The sequence below is a fragment of the Maniola jurtina genome, chromosome 25, assembly GCF_905333055.1.
Source record: "Maniola jurtina chromosome 25, ilManJurt1.1, whole genome shotgun sequence".
NCBI classification, from domain to species: Eukaryota; Metazoa; Arthropoda; class Insecta; order Lepidoptera; family Nymphalidae; genus Maniola; species Maniola jurtina.
Window position 1 is genome coordinate 3,194,658 of NC_060053.1, and position 16,163 is coordinate 3,210,820.

The following is a 16,163-nucleotide window of genomic DNA, read 5'->3' on the forward strand; positions in this document are numbered from 1 at the left end:
GGGTCTAGAATTGAATAGAATAGAGAGGGGGGGGGGGGGGGGAGGAGTTTCTAGAATATGTCTGTAAAATTTCATGGACTTTGGTAGCTTAATATTCAAATAAAATTGGAACTACGATTGTATGGAGTAAGTGACGGAGAGAGCCCTGTTAATGGTAGATTTTTCTTAGGATACAATTTAATGGTAGATTTTTCGTGGGATAACATTTAATGGTGGGGTTTTTCGTGGGATAGCATTTAATGGTAGGTTTTTTCTTGGGATAGCAAAATAACAATTCGTTTCTTAAAGGTCGAATTTCCACGCGATGACGCGCGTTTCAGAGAAATTATTTCAAACCGCGCGTAACCTCAAATAAACGTTTCCTCCATATCCAGGATCCAAATGCAACTGGTTTGAATTCCCTGAGCTAGACAACAAATAACCATTTCTATTTAGAATTCTGCGGTCACAAAGTACAACGGGCAGCAAGCGGATCCTTTAATGCAGGAACGATTGCAGTACAATCTAAGCTAAGCGTAAAACGTAAATTCCGTCGTTAAACAAGGAATGCACAGGTTTTCTCTACGTACCGTGAGATAAGCCAGCTTTACTGTAACTGGAGGAAGACGTCGTATACTTAGTGCTTACACGGAGATTGTAAGGCTACGGATATAGAGTTAGAAACTAGATGTGTTTTTAACCCCCGACCCAAAAAGTGGGGTGTTATAAGTTTGACGTGTGTATCTGTGTATCTGTGTATCTGTCTGTGGCATCGTAGCGCCTAAACTAATTTAGTTTTTTTTTTGTTTGAAGGTGGCTTGATCGAGAGTGTTCTTAGCTATAATCCAAGAAAATCGGTTCAGCCGTTTGAAAGTTATCAGCTCTTTTCTAGTTTCTGTAACCTTCACTTGTCGGGGGTGTTAAATTTTTTTAATTTACACTTGTCTATCAATCTTCTGAATTCCATAGTCCTCGTAGAAATTCCTCGAACATGTAAGAAGCAATTTGCTTACTCTTTTCTAATGAAATTGGAACTAATATTAATGAAATTGGAACTACGCACGTGTCACGTGTACGTGACACGTGCGTAGTGACGCGCGTAAACCCCTAATACACCGGGTTACGCATCCGTCCACGCTTTACGCAAGCGGTATGCCATGTTTCATACAGTTACATACATTACAGCGCAATGGTACGCGTTACGTCTACGCTTACGCAGCCTGTGTGAAGAGCTATAAATCTTAGTTTCATAGCCTGCCTAGCCTACCTACATTTGACGTCTACCATTGTAGGTGAAGCCTGGGCCTTTTTTACAAGTCTCATAACTTTCATGAACTGTAACAAATCAGATTATAGTATTTCTTGCTTCTTTATATCTGTGAATAATTTTAGTGTTCAGTGAGACTGCCTGGCTGTTGTGCAGTGCTCCCTTTTGGCTAATACCTGTACTTAGTGCCTTCTCCTTACTCCTTAATACTCTGTAGACATTGTCTTAAGTTTCTTGTCAAATAGTTGTTATCTCACTAGCTATTTTAGCTCTATGTGTGTGTCAACTGGCATGTCAAAAGTACGATTTTAGTCCTTAATCTAAGCGTTAAACATACTTCTGAAATGACAGTTTGACACATAGAGCTAACAGCTCGTTCACACAGGCTGCGTGAGCGTGGCGTAAGCTTAGACGTAGCGCGTACCATTGCGTTGTAATCATCGATGGTTGTAATGTATGGAGCTGTATGAGACATGGCATACGCGGTCTTAAAAATTTTCATACAAATCTTTATGTAATTTTAAAACTACATATTTTTAGAAAAAACTAAAACACCACAGACACAGGTATTAGTTTCTAGAATATATCTGCAAAATTTAATGGACTTTGGTTGCTTAATATTCAAATGAAATTGGAACTACGTTTGTATGAAGAGAGTGACGGAGAGACCCCTCTTAACTGAAAACTTTTTAGTTAAAAGCTCTCCATACCAGCTGGTCCAAACAAAAACTAATCAAGGATAATATCCCTTACTTATATCGAACAAAATTCAACATTACAATAGTACTTTCCGTACATTTTGCATTAGTAACACAATTTGAAGAGTTTTTCGTTTACAATTTTCAGTTTTTCACAACATTCGACTCTAACCTTTACTATAATATGAATAAGGAGTAAAATCCTTTGAATGTGATAGTGGACGTCGGTCCATTAATTCAATATATTACAAGGTATCTGAGGGGTGGATATTAATAATTCAAAACGCGGAAGGCTCTTGAATTAAACAGTCTTCGCATGACAAGAATAATGGGCACGAGTTTTAAATTAAACGATGAGAAAAATCTTCAAGGATCTCCTGAATAGTTAGATACTGAGTTAGTGAGTTAGTAGGCTGGACACGCAAAATAGACGTCCTCTTACAATCTCATAAATAGGCACACAGAGTCCACTAACTCTCAAAATATTGACAAGTGTAAATTAAAAATTTATAACACCCCCGACAAGTGAAGGTTGCAGTAACTAGAAAAGAGCTGATAACTTTCAAACGGCTGAACCGATTTTCTTGGCTTATAGCTAAGAACACTCTCGATCAAGCCACCTTTCAAACAAAAAACTTAATTAAATTCGGTTCATTAGTTTAGGACCTACGATGTCACAGACAGATACACAAATACACACTTCAAACTTATAACACCCCTCTTTTTGGGTGGGGGTTAAAAAGAGAATCACTAACAAATTCTGCAAATCCATACACTTTTTTTACCGGAATGCGAACAAAGGTTTGCTAAAAATGCAGTTAAAAATAACAATACATATTGATAAATTTTTTAGAGTTCCGTACCCAAGGGGTAAAAACAGAGCCCTATTAATGTCACTCTGCTGTCTGTCTGTCCGTCTGTCTGTCTGCGTCTCACAGATCTCTAGCCCGTAGACAAAATGAGTTACAAACCTGAAACCTGGTATTTGGTGTAGAACGTTGACCTAAAACCAAGTATTGAATTAAAAACTCAATTAAATTCCTTTCCAGGGGCTCCCTCCTTCCATACATGAAAAAGAAGCCGAAAAAAGTATACCTCAACAGGAAAGGAGAAACACGTTCTGTGAAAATTTCAACTTCCTATCTATTACGGTTCGCGAGATACTACAGCCCACTGACAGACAGACGGACATCAAAAGCTTAGTAAATAGGGTCCCGTTGATTATTATATCGGCCGCAGGTACACCGCATCACTACTATCGAATGCCCTAAAATACTAAATGCTACCAACTAGAATATTCATTCAGTCGGAACTTTGAGCCCACAGTGAATTTGCAAGCCGCATTAATTGATATGTCCGTCAATGATCGTTACGGCCACAGAATTCTAAAGCTACCTATCTATATGGATATACATATATCCAAAGTTTTTTTAGGGTTCCGTATCTCAAAAGGAAAAATGGAACCCTTATAGGATCACTTTGCTGTCTCTCTGTCTGTCCGTCCGTCGTGTCTGTCAAGAAAACCTATAGGGTACTTCTCGTTGACCTCGAATCATGAAATTTGGCAGGTAGGTAGGTCTTACAGCACAAGTACAGGAATAAATCTGAAAACCGTGAATTTGTGGTAATATCATTTTTAAAAAATGAGTTTCAATTTTCAAAGTAAGATAACTAACTATACCAAGTGGGGTATCATATAAAACGTCTTGTACCTGTACATTCTAAAACAGATTTTTATTTATTTTTTTGCATAATAGTTTTTGATTTATCGTGCAAAATGTTGGAAAAAATACCCGAGTACGGAACCCTCAGTGCGCAAGTCTGACTCGCACTTGGCCGGTTTTTTAACTTACGGCGGGTTTGGGAACCTGTACGGGAGCGGGGTGTATGATATCCTCGACCTTACCTAAAGGAGATCTCCCACCGACCGGTAACGCCAGCTGGCCATAGTGCAGATTTCAGAAAACTCTGTTAGTGAGACTTAGATTTGCGTATTCTTCTTGTACTTCAGCTCTAGGTACTCGTGCTGCCATCTAGTGCGAGCGTCGTGAGTAATCAGGCTTTGGTTCGTGTTTTTCCAGTATTGTTGATTGATTTCTTCGTACGAGTGAGAAGCGCCAGCGGCTTGCGAATGTGGCGACCGTCACAAACCCGAGGAAAGTGTGAGAGGCGTGTAGTGGGTGTACGGAAAACTCAGCTGTACCTATTTCGAGATGCCTATAAGACTCATTACGCATGACCGTCTAGTCACCCCGCAACTCGGTCAACAGCGACCGTTAGAATCTGTAATCCTTACTAATAATTTAAATGCGAAAGTGTGTCTGTCTGTCTATATGTCTGTCTGTCTGTCTGTCTGCTACATTTCACGGCCCAACAGTGTAACCGATTCTGGCAAAATTTGGTACAGGGTTAGCTTATATCCCGGAGACGGACATACGCAACTCTTTATCCCGGAAAATCAAATAGTCCCCACGGGATCTATAAAAATTTAAATCCACGCGAATGAATTCGCGGGCATCCTCTAGTTTATAATAAAAGTTGCAGTGCCTATGCGCACGAAGTTGCGGCGACTGGATAGACACGGCAACTTCCATATAAATTACTAGCCAATGCCCGCGGCTCCGCCCGCGTGGATTTAGGTTTTTCGAAATCCCGTGGAAACTTTTTGATTTTCCGGGATAAAAAGTAGCCTATGTGTTAATCCAGGATATTATCTGGTAGTTTTTGCGTGAAGAAGTAACAAACATACACACACACACACACACACACACACACACATACAAACTTTCGGCTTTATAATATTAGTGTGATTATTTCTAACAACTTCCATATAATAAGATTCAAACGGTCGTCGTCGACTGAGTTGCTTGCGGTCTTTTCTTTGATGTAATATATCTTGCTCTCAAATTTAAATGTGAAATTCCACTAGCCAGTCTGTCAAAGGGTTCAGTTAAGGCCCTGATGAAACTCCCCCCGAAGTCAATTCCAGGCTACGGTCGAGATACGGATTATCGTTTGCCCTGAAATTCATGCAGTTCGCAACTAAAGATCTATCTAATAAGAGAGGGTAATTTAGTCGGGAGCCAACCGTGAATTTGCATGCCGCAAAATTTGATCTAACATTTGATCTGTTACAGGCTATTATAGCTGATTTCAGCTGAAATTCTGTGCAAATAAGCCAAATTAAGTGCTTACTAGCTGAGCCGGCTGGGTTTCGCTTGATAATATTATCCTTAGGAATTTTTTTTTTTTTTTTTTTTTTTTTTTTTTGTTGACGCTGGGGAATGCATTTACGCATCCCCCCCCGGAAGGAGGGTATGTGGGACTCGCCGGCCGAGAGGCGACCGGAATACCCACTAAACCCCAGCGGCGCTACTGCGCGTCGCCTGGCGACTGGGTCACGGGAACGGCCGAAGCAAACAACCGCGACCCAGCCAGCGACGTCTGCCAAGGCAGACCCTCCACCGGGGACCTGCTCGGTCCCCATCGACGCACCTCCGGGACGCACCAACGAAGTGCGTCCCCCGACCTTGGGACGCGCACGTCGCCCGCGTCCCATCCTCCGCTTCATCCACTGTGCCCTCTGCTAGTCAGAGGGACACGCGAAGAAACCTTCCCCCCTGCCAGGTCATTAGCCATAGCCAACAATATCTCCGAAGAGAAATTATTAGCCATGTTACCGGGGCGCACCGGCCCGAACACTGCTCTTCCCCTCGGACGCATCCAAAAGGGACCAGCAGCATCCAGGCACACTGGGAGGTTACCTGGCTGGCGCCCCATCCTTAGGAATTGCGTACTAGATCCGAATTCGTTTTCCGATCCGAGAAAATCCCCAATTCGGACTTCAGAGCCTTGTTTACGGACAGAATTAACCACACCTTCAAGTCAAGAGTGAACAGACATCATCACTTGCCATCGGGTCTGATTGCAGCCAAGTGCTAGTCTGTAAATTAAAAAAAACCGGCCAAGTGCGAGTCAGACTCGTGCACTGAGAGTTCTGTACTCGGGTATTTTTTTCAACATTTTGCACAATAAATCGAAAACCATTATACATGAAAATAAATAAAAATATATTTTAGGTGGCGGCAAGAAACGTCAAAACGGACGCAGTGTAAAATCGACATCCGGTTTCGATTCGATTCTTCTAGAACTGAATCTTCTCGGCTTCGGATAGGATGCAGTGGGTGAGGGTCTTTACGCACTGCATCCGATCCGAATCCGATCGGAGACCGAGAATTCTTGAACCCGTCCCCGTAATAAAAAAAAAGACAAATAAATGCATTTTCTTTCTTTCTTCTTCTGTTTTTCTAATACTATTTGTAAGACGGGTCCGAATCTCGTTTTCCGAGGTCATAAAATTAATTCCGATTTAGCCTCAGCCTCACAGAAAAATGTCTCTCTACTACGGTTGCTTTGGATCAAAAAATCTCGGACTCGGATCGTATGCAGTGAGCAAAGAGCCAATGGAAATCCAATCAATAACCGCAGGTTTCATAAAATGGGTTATTAATTTGCACCTTCGCGTTTGCAAGCTGGGAAAGTTGAGGCGGCAATCAAATCAATATTCAGCGAGATTTCCATTTGGATAGTCTAATTAATTTACATTGGAAATTATTTATTACTAGCTCCGTAGTAAGAAAATCGTGAACTAACAAACGATTATTGGTTATACTAGGCATACTGCATAGTTCAGATAGCCTCGTGGTTAAAACTTATTACTCACCTATTCGGGAGGATTGAGGTTCGAGGAATGAGGATGCAGCCTAAGATGGAGCACGCTTGCCTAGAAGTTGCGTATTCACTGAGGAGACCGTTCTCAGTAGTGTAGCGGCGATGGGCTGATCATGATGATGATGATGAGTAAGAGAAACGAGAACAAACCAACCAATATTGGTAGGGTTACTGGATAGCTCAATGATAGCCTCGTGGTTAAAACGTCGGCTACCTTTTCGGGAGGTTCAGGATTCGATTCTGGACACGCACCTCTGACTTGTCGGAGTTATAAAGCAGGTCTGATTGCAGCCAAGCTCTCTAATAATTACCGATATTGGCACCAAGTGCAAAAATTAACACGTTTCTCTCTGTCTCTTTCTAACACGCAGCGATGCGAATTGCGAGTGTTCTAACTCGCGCGCTCTTTAGTTCGGGTCGATGACCGTGCGTGCGCGAAATTTAAACAATGAAGCGGTTGCTTCGTGATTTTCTACAGGCTACTTGAAAGTAAGACAGCATGATGACATGAAAAGGCTTTTTACCTGATTTTTCACATGTTATGTATGGAATGGTCCATTTCTACGCCGAACCATAACCGATATTGCATTTTCCACAAAATTTTAGGTGACGCTATTCCAAAGCGGGTTGGTAGTTGGTACCTACTCCATTTGCATAGTTTAATTAATATGCATTGACAATTCTGAAATCTAATTTCGTAAGCAATTTCAGCCAGGTTCATTTGGAATAGTGTATTTTGGGTTAGCTTTGGCAAAATTATAATGGTCTGTCAATAATTAACATGACCCATGGAGTTAGGATGATATTATCACAGAATCTTCTTCCTTTATAGCCGTACTAGCTGATGCCCGGGACTTCGTCCGCACGAACTTAGGTTTTTAAAATCCCGTGGGAACTCTTTGATTTTCCGGGATAAAATTAGCCTATGTGCTAAACCAGGATATTATCTATCTCAATTCCAAATTTCAGCCATATCCGTTCAGTGGTTTTTTCGTGAAGGAGTACATATGTATACACACACACACATACACACAAACTTTCTCCTTTCCTCATTGCTGCGGGTCGTGAACTATTCGTCGTCATTTAATCCTATAATGGTAGGAGTTCTCTTAGGATAATAATGAGGTGGGTTCCCAGATCCTTCCGCATACAACTCGGCTAAGGGAACGAGATTTCGACTCTTAGGTCGAATTTTACAGAGCGCACTTTGACTATGCTTAGACATACGTTTCAGTTAAAACTAGACAGACTATACGATTTTTTGTTAAGAAAATAACCGGGACCGTTCTGTCCGAGGCACTGAGGCAACAATAAGGCCAAATTCGGACCTCCAAAGTTGATCCATCCAGTTACCGACTTGAGTCAACGTTGCTTAACAATAACAATAAAAACAATTTTAATTTTTTTTAATGCACTAATAAGTTATAATTTTGTTTGTTGGCGAGTTAGCGCTCATACAGGATTACACCGTGTCCTTAACTTATCTATAGGTAATACTTTTAATACTTTACCATACATATATTATATACATAGAAACCACTTGTGCATTAACCTACCTTCCTTATTAAATACTAAGTCATATTGTTATGATTATATGGCATTTAAGTGCGGAAACCAGCCCAGAAAGAAGAAAGAAAGCGATTCCTGGACATTAAGCTTTCCTAATCTTTCAGAACGTAAGGATGGGCCATGGGAACATAGACAGACAGACACATTTTCCCCTATAATAGTTTTCATTTTCTTGCACACAGACATTCATCCGTTACTCCTCTATTATCTTCTAATATTTATTTAATTTTTCTTTGTTCTGTTCCATTTAAAAAATAATTAAAAAGTTTGATATCAAAATGAAAGAAGTTTCCCTAATCTTAGAAAGCATAAGCCAAACAGGACGCCATATTGGATGCGGCTGAATGGCGGGAAAATGAAAGAGTATGGCAAGTTTTCAAATGTCCCGGTTCACGACCTATAATGAGGTACTAGAACCGAACGTGTCGTTTCATAAAAACTGATGCAAGATGGGAACTGATAGCGGTTTACAAATTCAGGCATTTCTTTGAAAGAAAGAAGGAAAGAAGAGAGAAAGTCGAGGAAGAAATCGAGTTGAGGAATTTATGGGAATTCTTTATTTACAGTTTACAAAATGATACCCGCTATTTCGTCCCCGTTGATTTTGATTTTTAAAATCCCGTGGAAAATCTTTGTTTTTCCGGGACAAAAGAAGTTTATTGCCATTTCCGGGTTGGAAGCTACCTCCGTACCTTTCGACAAAATTGATCAAACTGATGGGCCATGAAAACAAAGACAGATAGACAAACTTCCCATGCACTTCCCCCTATAATATTCTTTCTTTTCTTTGCACATAGGCAATAGCGGCAATAGGTACATTCGTCTGAGGTGCCAATGTGGAGTCACATACAATATGAAGAGTAAACGGTTAATTGACACCGGCTCCAAAATTGTTATTATAGAATTCATAATATATTCGGTAATAAATTAGATTATTTTTAAATTTTTAGTGTTTGTGGTTATTGAAGTCGTTTTTTTTTTGTTTTTTTTTTAAATTAAATGTGATTGCCGCTTTTCCCCCAATCTTGAACCACTACCCAACCTCCAGACAGTGCAAGTGCTGTGTACGAGCTATTCAACGCGTCGCTTGTGTAATGTTTTTCTTTACAGGAAACTTTGCATGTTTTCAGTTGTACTAGTACATAGGTAGGTTCTACTCACACACTTTAGTATCAAACTACTATATACTCGTAGGTACAGGTAATATTCCTTAATCTATACTAATATTATAAAGAGGTAACCTTTGTATTTTTGTATTTTTGTATGTTTGTATTGAATAGGCTTAAAAACTACTGGACCGATTTCAAAATTTCTTTTACCATTACTTAGAGGGATTCTTCCGAATCCGTATAGGCTATATTTTATCCCGGAAAATAGATAGGATTTTTCGTGGTAGTGTCCACCCGTGCGAAGCCGGGGCGGGTCACTAGTTATAAATATATGGATGAACAAGTGTAAATTAAAAATTTATAACACCCCTGACAAGTGAAGGTTACAGTAACTAGAAAAGAGCTGATAACTTTCAAACGGCAGAACCGATTTTCTTGGATTATAGCTAAGAACTAGAAGCGTGGGAACTGTTTGATTTTCCGGGATAAAAAGTTGCCCATGTCAATTGCAGGGACGCAAGCTACATCAGTACCTTTCATACAAATCGGTTAAGCGGATGGGTTTTTGGGAATCCCGTGGGAACTCTTTGATTTTCCGGGATAAAAAGCAGCCTATGTCCATCCCCGGGATATAAGCTAACCCTGTACCCAATTTCGTCAGAATTGGTTATACTGTTGTGCCGTGAAAAGGTAGCAGACAGACACACTTTCGCATTTATAATATTAGTATGGATAAGTCGATGATTGTCGTCAAGCGCGAGCCTAACTCGTAATACAATTTAAAAAAAATTGCCACAGGAGCTGAAAGGTCTAGAGAAAATATTTATTGATATCTAATAATATTTCGCCGACGTACTGGTGCGACGTGGCCCGATATTGATCCTGCAATTGCAACTTAGTCCTCGCCCCGTCGAGACTGCTAGTATTGGAATCTAGGGTAGCTATGCAGTTAGGGTTGTCATCTTTATCACACTATAATATTATAAAGGCGAATGTTTGTATGTGTGTGTGTGCGTGTGTGTGTATGTTTGTTACTCCTTCACGCAAAAACCACTGGACGGATTTGGCTGAAATTTAGAATGGAGATAGATAATATCCTGGATTAGCACATAGGCTACTTTTTATCCCGGAAAATCAAAGAGTTCCCACGGGATTTTGAAAAACCTAAATCCACGCGGGCGAAGTCGTGGGCATCGGCTACTTCAAAAATAAAAAGTCCAGTACTCTTATATGGTAGTGATGTTCCACTACCATACAAGCCTTGGCCAGCCCTGGCATAACCGGACTGGCAAGGCATATGCAAGAATTCAGAGACTTAGGATGAAAATGCTGCGGTGGATGTTTAAAGGTGCATGAGATGGGTCTGCTCGCGAAATTCAAATTTAATTTGGTTTTTCGCAATTTGTAAACTAATACGACAAAGTAGGCTTATGGCACTTTAATTGTGCCAATGGTAGTATCATCCTCACAGGTTTATATGAAAATCTTTAGTTGAAAGGGTCCAGTTTAATAAATTGCTCTAGTATCGACTAATTTGTGAGTTATAACACCCGTATTCACAAACGTTACTATGAGGTCTCATAGTGAGCTCGAACGCATAGTGTCGGTTCCACCAATCAGATGTATCACGTCAATTTACAATGATCTGATTGGTGGAACCTACACTATGCTTTCGAGCGCGCTGTGAGACCTCATAGTAATGATTGTGAATACGGCCGATAGTTTGCGACTGGGCAAAGTGGGCTGCAATATGTAGAAAAACGGATCCCACATAATATAGATGGAACGCTGAGAAGACTTTGGATTAATTTTAGACGTTGGCAGCCCTATGAAACCACAAACCGACAAAGTAGTTTTCGCTTAAATCCGCTTTACGATTAGATTTGAGTAGTTTGTACGTCTACGATGACGTTTGTCGTATCTTGTTATACAACTTATACGTACTCCTAGTTGTACAAAGTTGTACGTAGTTGGACATGGTTCCCTTTGCATGTAACCAATTAAACTTTATTACTTAACAGGGCTCTTTCCGTCACTTACTCCATACAATCGTAGTCCCAATTTCATTTGAATATTAAGCAACCAAAGTCCATGAAATTTTGCAGACATATTCTAGAAACTAATATGCCTGTGGTGTTTTAGATTTTTCTAAAAATATGTAGTTTTAAAATTACAGGGGCTCAAAGATTTGTATGTGAATTTTTAAGACCGCGTAACTTTGAAACCGAATATTTTAACGAAAATCGGGAAAACCACAGGCATAGATATTAGTTCCCGGAACGTTTCTACAAAACTCCATTGAGTATGATTGGTTAGTATTCCAATGAGAAACGAACTATGTTTGTATGGAGCGAGTGACGGAGAGACCCCTCTTAACCATATAACCACCGACAGAGTTTTAGTAGCATGGATTAAATAGATGTATTGTGATAAATTTAAATGTAGTTGAACACAGAACAGCTTATTACTGACTAGCTGATACCCGCGACTTCGTTCGCGTGGATGTAGGTTTTTTAAAATTCCCGTGGGAACTCTTTGATTTTCCGGGATAAAATGTAGCCTATGTGCTAATCCAGGGTATAATCTATCTCCATTCTAAATTTCAGCCCAATCCGTCCAGTAGTTTTAGCGTGAAGGAGTAACAAACATACACACAAACACACACACACACATACAAACTTTCTCCTTTATAATATTAGTGTGATCTCCATGACTGTTCTCCATGGTCACTTCAAGTCGAGCGTGAGAATATGGTGAGAATCGGTCGGTGGTTAAACTCTTGTACTGATAACGCCACCGGCTCGATTACGGGAACACTGCATCAATCATTATTACAATAGTCTTGATTGGCTGAATTTATGGTATTTTTGTTGCAACAATACATTGTAGCCAATAATAAGCGAGCAGCAACCCATCAGCGATGATTGCGATCGTGACATTGTAGCTGTCATACATACATACATAGGGCATACATACATAGGTACATATGTATAAAGATCCGCAGGAGAACCAAGGCCCAAACTATTAGCAAGCTGAAGTGGTAGTGGGCAGGCCATGCCTGTCGTAGAGGCGATGGCCGTTGGAGCCGGAAATCCTTGAGTGGAGACCGCGTTTAAGCAAGCGTAGTGTGGGACGCCCTCCAGCACGATGGACCGATGATATAAGCGGCTGGCGGGAAGTGGCTGGATGAGGAAGGCTGAGGACTGGGTGTGGTGGCGCTCTATAGGGAAGGCCTATGTCCAACAGTGGACATCCACAGGCTGATGATGATGATGATGATGACATAGCAACATAGACTGTTATAATCATAACCCTTCCTTTTAACTTTGCCGTGGTCGGGTAAAAACCGTCTAACTACCAATTCATATCAATAAATATTTATGTCCACAATTTATGGCATAAAGCATTTCAAATGGACAAATTGAAAATATCCATTTGAATTCCCGATCACGTTTTCCATTTCGGGTTTTAAGTTAGCATGGTATGGGTATGTAATGCGGGAGGGAAGAAAATTATGTCACTAGAAAGGAAAACAGAGGAGAGGAAGACCATAGAAATAGTGGATGGAGAGCGCCACCACACCCGGTCCTCGGCCTTCCTCATCCAGCCACTTCCCGCCAGCCGCTTTATATCGTCGGTCCATCGTGCTGGAGGGCGTCCCACACTACGCTTGCTTATTTTCCTTTCTACTTACGTCATATTCCACTCGTTTCCTCTTTCATTTCTCTGATGCGTGTGTGAAGCCAGAAGGCTCGATTGCTGTCATGTGAACAGCAGCTGTTGTTAGTTTAGTACGTACCTAGTTGCATTTTGTATATCCTATGTCAATACCTACGTAGTTTTTTTTATTGAAAATATTACAATAAAAATTAAAGACAGCCTTATCTGATTACTAACAAACCATGCCCGCGTGGAATTGTGCCAAGAATACTGGCTGCATTTCCTTGCTGGACAGCCAGGCTGATCCGTTGCGCAAAAGATGAGTCAGCCCTTTTTGGCCAATGAGGCTATTTATTTATCGCAGTGAAAATTGAAATGCCTCGTGAAATTTTTTAGCACTAAGAAATGTTAAGCTAGACTTTAAACTAAAATAATTAATTGTACGTCTAAGTAACGGCATGAATTAGTGTCATTTATAAAAATTGTACCAATACCTTATTACCTTATTTCAACAAATAAATTCTGATTTTAGTTTTTTTATTAACCTAGTCGTTTCATAACCTACCTATAAATAAGTAGGTTATGAAATTTTATAGTGTCAAATGTCGACCGTAACATTTGACGCCAGCCAGTGACGTCTAAACCTCGACGTTTTGTCAGAAGTTCCCTCTGTCTTTTCAATTGAAAATATTTTGAATTTTGAATGTGGCTTTGGTCAACGTTGCTTACCCATGCAATCAACTGATACACGCCGCCGTAACTATGGCACTCGTCCATTCATTGCAAGTATTTCAAATTGAAAATATCTCTTTGAATTCCCGATCACGTTTTCCATTTCAGGATTTAGCTGCAACGCTGCGGGGGAACCGGCCAAATGCTCAATGTCTTGTATTGAAACTATTTTATTGCGACATCATGTTAAATTCACCATTTTGTTGCCGTTTTGAAAGAAACTTGACATAAAAGCTGCGTTTTAAGGCTTTCGAGCACCAGTTATAGCCAACTACCCAGGTGGTTGGTGTCCCACAAGTGCGGAATGGCAGACTTCACACGTCTTTGAGAACATTGCGGAGCGGGCGAGCGGGCGGACGGACGGACGGACAGACAGACAGACAGACACACAACAAAGTGATCCTATAAGGGTTCCGTTTTTCCTTTTGAGATACGGAACCCTAAAAAAGGAGGAGGTTCTCAATTCTTCGGAATCTTTTTTTTATATTTTTTTCATGTATGTTCCCCGATTACTCAAAGACGCCTGCCCGGCTAGCATGGACAGTAGGTAGACAAAAATTATATCCCCGATTATATCCACTGATTTCTATGACATCAGTGGATATAATCGGGGGATATAATTTCTTTCTACTGCCCATGCTAGCCGGGCTGGACTGATTTGGATTTTTTTTTGTTTGAAAGGGTATACTTTGCTGGTGGTCCCATATAAATTTGGTGAAGATCTGATGAATATCTTCGGAGATGGAGAACAGAACTCCTCAATGGATTAGAGCAAATTGTTCGCGATCAGTGTAATAGCTTAGTATACTGGGCACAGCATATTGTACAGTGGGCCACTAAAAATTGTGTGAAGACTATTTAACCGACTTCCAAAAAAGGAGGAGTTTCTCAATTCGTCGGAATCTTTTTTTTGTGACTCTGCGTGCCAGAAACGATCGGACAGGGTAGTGTCTAGTAGAGCCATGAAAAAAGTTGTGACCCCTTTACCCGGCTTTCGAGGTACGCCGGAACAACGGGACACTCACGCTTAATGGATGTCCTGCTTCCGTTTCCCGTACCGCAGTCGAAGCGACACCTCAAAACGGGGCTTGCGTCCACTAGCCCCTTTCCGGATATTCTAGCCCCTTTATAAATATTGGGAATATACCGACAAAGAAAGCTAAGTATAAGGATGCATGGTCTTTATACTCGACTACAAAGAAATGGTGCTTTTACTACCATTTTCTTGTATTTGCGATTTTTTTTTTTAATCGTTAATGGAACTTTGCGACATTGTTTCATACAAATTTGAATTCCAACTCCTCAATCCTGATGTTGCAGGGGATCTGACCAATCCACGCGGGCGAAGCTGCGGGCATTATCTAGTATATAACATAATAATTTCGTGCCTAGAATCGAAACCCAGACCTCCCGAATGGGAGACAGACGTCTTAACCACTAGGCGTTTATGGCTCTTAAGTAATTTATGATCAAAGTCAAAGTCAAAATCATTTATTCAAAGTAGGTACAATTGTACTCCTTTTGATGGTCGAAATTGTTAAACTTGTACGATATAGTGGTGATAATTAATTACGTTACTTAAAACTAAAGCTACGAGGGTTCCAAACGCGCCCAAGTCTGAGAAGAGCCCACGACAAACTCAGCCGGGTATTCTTTTTTTATTATTATCACCACTTTACAAAATCACATAAACTTATTAGAACTATCAAAGCTGACTGGCAACTCATTCCCAAGCTTTCATAATTATTATCATTAGCTATCTATCCATACTTCCATCCATATCTATACTTAATATTATAAATGCGAAAGTGTGTCTGTCTGTCTGCTAACTTTTCACGGCCCAACAGTTTAACCGATTTTGATGAAAGGTAGAGAGTTAGATTACATCCCTGGGAAGGACATAAGCTACTTTTTATCCCGGAAAATCAAAGAGTTTCCACAGGATTTTTCAAAAAAACTTCATCCACGCGGACGAAGCCGCGAGCGTCATCTATTCTACTTAATTATATTATAACAAACATTTAAGTACCTAATATTTTGTCTAATCTTATTTTTAGTTCAAAGTATGTCTCAATAACAAAGGTATAACGAATTCCAATAATAAATAATTGGTTTCCATAGAAAAAATCGGGTATCTCTCCACATTTCGCCATGTCCCCCTGACGATACTTTTGTGTGGGGCTAACGAATCGTAAAAACCTATTGCTAAGGACCTTTGCGATATTATGTTGTATCAATCAAATCACATGGGTCGAGGGTTGCATTGTATGCTGATATTACTATCCACATTCTTAGGGCTCTGTACCTCAAAAGGAAATAAGGAACCCTTATAGGATCACTTTGGTGACTGTCTGTCTGTCTTAATCCCAGGAAAATAGAATTAATAACAAGTGTAAATTAAAAATTTTCAACACCCCC